This window comes from Elephas maximus, chromosome 25, assembly GCF_024166365.1.
Source record: "Elephas maximus indicus isolate mEleMax1 chromosome 25, mEleMax1 primary haplotype, whole genome shotgun sequence".
NCBI lineage: Eukaryota > Metazoa > Chordata > Mammalia > Proboscidea > Elephantidae > Elephas > Elephas maximus.
The window spans coordinates 25,083,837-25,089,588 of NC_064843.1; positions in this window are offsets into that span (position 1 = coordinate 25,083,837).

Sequence of the window (5,752 nt, forward strand, 5' to 3'; positions counted from 1 at the left end):
AGCTGGCCTGCTCTGCTTCAAGCTGTGGGTCAGTGGGGCTTGGCTCCAGGCCACAAGCCGGGCTTGGCTCTGCTGTTTGTTGCCTTCTGGAGTCCAAACTAAAGGGACAGCAATTGCTTGGGGCATGATAATCACTGGGGCACCAAAGCCTAAGCCAAACCACGTAAGCACATTTAAAGCCTCTGCTCACATCGTGCTTCCACTAGCATTCCACTGGCCCAGGCAGGTCACATGGACAAGCCCAGCATCAGTGCAGGCAGGACATAAACTTCACCCACACTGGGGGGCTACAAAGTTCAATGACAAAGACTAGATGTATAATTCTATTCTGTTATGGGTCAGAAGACCCATAATCCAATCTGCCACCATGTCCTTGGTCATTTTAACTCTCCGAACCTTAGTTTCCTTGACAGAGAAACATAAATAATGATATGTGCTGTGCAAGGTTAGAAATAATGTCCGTAATTTTCCTAGTACATAATTAGTATTTAGTGGATGGTGGCTATTATTATTATCAGCCTCATTTTAGAGATAAGAAAACTGAGGCCCTTAGGCAATGTGGACCCAGGTTGCTAGAGAAGGACCAAGCAGGTCTTTGGAGATATGTTGGAGTTACCTGTTTACTGGATAGATTGGCTGAAACCTAGACTCAGGTGAGATGCCAGGATTTCCCCAAGACAATGTGGAGGGAGGAATCCAAAGGTTTAGGGAGATAGGAATGTTGGGATGGATTTATCATGTACGACCTGCCCACCCCCCTCCACCCTACGTTAAATCCACTGGGAAGGCCCAGAAGACATTCCTTTTTCTAAGGTGTTGAGGGAAGCATTGATGAATAGAGCACCAGCACCGTTCAAAAGTTCTGTGCTGGCCGTCCTCTGTAGTCCGGGGATGACAGTGGGGTGTTCCGTCGTTGAAATGGGCTCTCTGGTTTCCATGAGGAGTGGCAGAGTCCAAGTGGCAACACTTAACTGCTAGAGACAAAAAAAAAAACCTTTTTTTGAGAGACAAGTTGGATGCAATTACCATCATGGGCAGCAGAGCCAAAGCAACCATTGCAAAGTTTTCACTCACAGGGATTTTTGCTGGAGGCAAATTGATTACACCATCTTTAGAAATGAAATATATGGGTAGCTTACTAAAGTTTTATTTGATATATGTAATCGAGAAGACTGTAGGTCCAGTGAGCAGATACCTAACTTGAAGTCACCACAAGGGAGAATCACAGCCTCTTATCCAGTTCAGATATGAGCTAGTCCATGGAGCCCCATGAATATAGCCCCTTGAGGAAGGTCCCTGTGACACTGCCATGAGAGTAAATTAAAAATCTTCCCTAAGCGCTCCAGAGAGACCTGCCACTTACCTGGGTGCAAACTGGGGAAAGGGAAATACCCAGAGCTTTCAGGGAAGTTTTGATACTAGCTCTGAGCTGACGCTAGTCCCTGGGGACCCAAAATGCCACTATAATCAAACATAGGGCTTATGGAGTTTGGGTGATAAGTGGAGTTTTAACTTTAAACCAACTCATAGGAGGCCAGTGGATCGTGGACGCACCTTGTGGTTGTTACACCAGGCCCTGGATACATTATTGGAATATACAAGTTTGGCACTGGCAGAATCTACACAGGACTCCTTCATTCATGGAATGAGGGTTATTTACATAGAAGGGCCAAGAGAAAGACCCTGGAACTACTCTCTTCTCCCTCCTTGTCGGCACATGTACACACGTGCGCACACACACACACACACACCAGTAGTAAACTAAATGCAATACTGCAAAGATGGATGGGTCTTGGAGAAGACTTTGTTTCGTTGTGAACTTAATCGGGTGGTGATTCAAACTGCAGTTGATTTTTCAGATGGAGTTTTTTAATTTAAACAAATCAAGATAGTGTCTGGCACTTTGTATTCAGCTCTTGATCCAGAAGTGTTTATTCTCTATGTCTGTTAATAAGGGCCACCAAAACCCATTTGCTTTTACTTGGCAGGGCAGCAGTACATTGTTACCTTCTTACCTTGGGGCTCTGACAGCTTTTCTGTTCTGTCATAATCTAGTCTGTCGAGACCTTGATTATGCTGATGTCCCCGTAACAAAACACTGATTTGCTACATTGGTGACATCATGCTGTACCTAATGGGCAGGAAGTAGCAAGTAAACCAGATGCTTTAGTAAGACCCAGGAATACTAGAGGAAATTCATGGGAATACCCAGGAAATTCTGAGGCCTGGCACATTAGTGAATTTCTTAGGGGTCCAGTGGTCTAGGATATGTCAAGATATCCCCTCCAAGTGAAAGACAAGTTGCTGAACCTACCACTAAGAAGGTGTGACCATTGGTGAGCCGCTTTGGATTGAGGAGGCAACATACTCCCATTTGTGTGTGCTGCTCCAACCCATTTACTGAGTAACCCATAAGGCTGCCAGTTCTGAATGGATCCCAAAGCAGTTTCAGGCCGCAGTGCAAGATGCTCTGCATATTGAGACTTATGACCCAGCAGATCCAGTGGTGTTTAAATTGTCTGTGAGATAAGGATGTTGTGTGGAGGCTTTAGCAGCCCTAGGACTTGAAACAAAATCATGTCCTCTTCTGCAAATAACAGTTGTCCTTTTGAGAAACAGCTCCTGGTTTGCTACTGGGTCTGGCAGAGACTTAACATCTGACCATGGGACACCACGTGACTGTGCAACCTGAGCTGCCCATCGTGAGCTGGTCATGCACAGCAGCATTCTATCATCAAGTGAAATTAGCATAAGGCTGTATCACCTATTCCTGCCACATTGCTGCCTCTTCCTCAGTCAACACCTAAGGCCTCATGGCTAGTTCCCTAAGATCAGTTGATGGAGGAAGAAAAAACTCAGACCTGGCACCAGCTGGAAGTGGATGGTTGCAGCAGTACAGGAATGGCCCTGAAAGACATCTTAACCACAGTACCACCAGGGCTCCATTAGGAAGGGGAATCGATGCTTTCAGTGAACAGGATTTCAAGCAGTACATCTGGTTGTCCACTTTGTCTAGATAGAAGTCCAGAAGTATGAATCTACACATATTCCTGGGATGGATGGCTTGACTGGATGATCAGCAACATGGAAAGAACAAAATTGGAAGATCGGTAACAAAGGGGTCTGTGGGAAAGGATGTGGATAGACTTCTAACAATGGATACAGAATGGGAAGATATTTGTGTTCTATGTAAATGCTCCCCCAAAGATACCAACTGCAGGGAAGACTCTCAATAAAAAGACGGACAGGATAACTTTTTCTGTAAAAAGGCAGCTCCTGTCCGGGGGCAAAATGAAAAGGCAGAAAGGGGTAGGAGCTGGCTGAATGGACACAGGAAATCCAAAGTGGAAAGGAGGAGTGTGCGGTCACATAATAGGGATAGCAGCTAGGGTCACATAACAATGTGAGTATAAATTTTTGTATGAGAAACTACCTTGAGCTGTAAACTTTCATGAAAAGCATGACTTAAAAAAATGTTTTGAAAAAAGTTACAACCTTGTCATGCAAAATAAAGGGTCATTGATTTTTCAAAAAAGATAATTTTTCTGTAAATGTCAGTCATTCTCTTTCCCCAGCTACCTTAGTGCTTGCTCAATTGTCTCATATACAAAATCGCCATGGTAATTGATTTGGAGTTTATAACAGACTCAACGACGTGGACTTCCTCTCATGAAGAGTGATCTAGCTAATGCCACTGTTGGGTGCCCAACTTGCACAGAGTTCCTGATATGGCACCATTTCCCATATGGGCTAGCCACTGAGTAGCTGGTTAATTCCACTGGGCCCCTTCCATCATGGAAAATACCAGTTTAAACCCATTGCCATCCAGTCGTTTCCAACTCATAGCGACCCTATAGGACAGAGTAGAACTGTCCCATACAGTTTCCAAGGAGTGCCTGGTGGATTCAAACTGCAGACCATTTGGTTAGCAGGCGTAACTCTTAACCACTACACCAGCAGGGTTTCCTCCCATCATGGAGGGATCAGCAATTTGCCTTCTCTGACCACTACACCTGCGGACTTAGGAGTACCTCGGTTCCTGTCTTGATATTCCACACAGCATTGCTTATGAGTTGATCTCAAAGCAAAATAAATGCAGTGGTGTGATCACACCTGTGGAATTTTCTGGTTTGATCATGTGTGCTATTACCTAAAATCAGCTGGACTTAAAGAACATTGAAATGGCCTATTAAAGAACAGTTACAGTGCCAGCTGGGAGACACTGTGATGCTCACGCCCTGTCCTACAGGATACAGTGGATGCTTTGAACCAGTCGCAAATACACAATCCTCTTTCTCCTGCAGCCAGACAATGGGTCCAGCAATGCAGAGGTGGAAGTGGCAGTGGTTGTGTTCACTATTACATCTAATAACCCGTTCACAAAAATTTTGCTTCCCATCCCTGAAACTTTGGACTTGGATAGTTTAAAGATTGTAGTTCCCAAGAAAGGAATTAGAAGTTGAGACTGTCACTCGGCCATTTTGAGCTCCTCATATCATTGACCATACAGACAAAGAAGTAGGTTACTTTCCTGGCTAGGGTGATTGATCCTGATCCCCAAGGGTAAACTGGGTTGCTGCTACACAATGACGATGTGGAAGACTACATGGAAACCGGGAGATTTTCCAAGGCCCCTCATAGTACTTAATTGTAAAAGATTAACAGACAAGCACGACAACCTAAGGATCACCAACATTTAAGTCATTTTACTGGATAAACTATCCCAACCACCTAAGGTGCTGGCTGAGGGCAGAGAACATAGGATAGCTAGTGGAAAAGAGAGGAAATTATAAATATCAACAATGGTCTTGTGGTCAATTATAGAAATGAGAACTGTAGCAGCTATGAGTATTTTCTTCCTTGCTTGTGTGTGTGTGTGTCTGTGCACACATACATTTTTATATAAGGAATGCTGGTGATGGTTAAATGTCCAATTTAATGTGTATTTTACAGTATACTCAGGTATGGTTGTGACTCCTAGAAGAGAAACCAACATCATCCAGTGTGATGTTACTGATGGGACTTTGTGAGTGTCAACTTTTGACAAAGGATGAATGTGTCCTCATTTTAGGAGGATGGTTCATCCTTTTAGGATTAAACCAAACCAAACCCACTGCCGTCGAGTTGGGATTAAGTGTGATGTTATTGTTAATGAAGGGAAGATTAGTTATGAATGAAAGGGTCTGTTGGAGGTTTGTGTAGCCGAAGAAGTAGACAGTGCCAGACAGAGTCTGTGGTCTTCAAATTCTACTCTTGGCCTTGGCTATTTTCTTTTCATCTTGATGAAGAAATGTGCAAATTCTTATACTTTTTTTGCGAAATAAATATGCTTATGCCTTATGTTTCACAAATAATACTTCTGATTTTGGGTTCTTTGGGTATTTCTAGCACATTTCCCCTTTGGGAAATTCTGTGGGCATGTGCCCTGGGTACCCCCTTGAAGGTCTGTGTTTGGGTTAACATGAGTGAATAGTTCTGAATGTGCACTGTGCCCAAGTGAGGTAGGTTTATGTCAAGGTCAGAGCTTTGAGAAGTCTATCCAGAAGCCATCAGACCCAGCAACTTGAAGCCTGAACTTAACTCTTGCTTGCTCTTGTGGAAGAACTGAGTCTGAAACCTTGTGTCTCAACCCCTCTGGCCCCAGCCTTTGGAAATGACGGCTAGATGGACAACACAGGTTTAGAAACAAAAAGCAGCTGCTCCTCCTGGTTGCTTTATTGGGGGCTTTCAGTGGTTTCTAAGCATGGGCAGC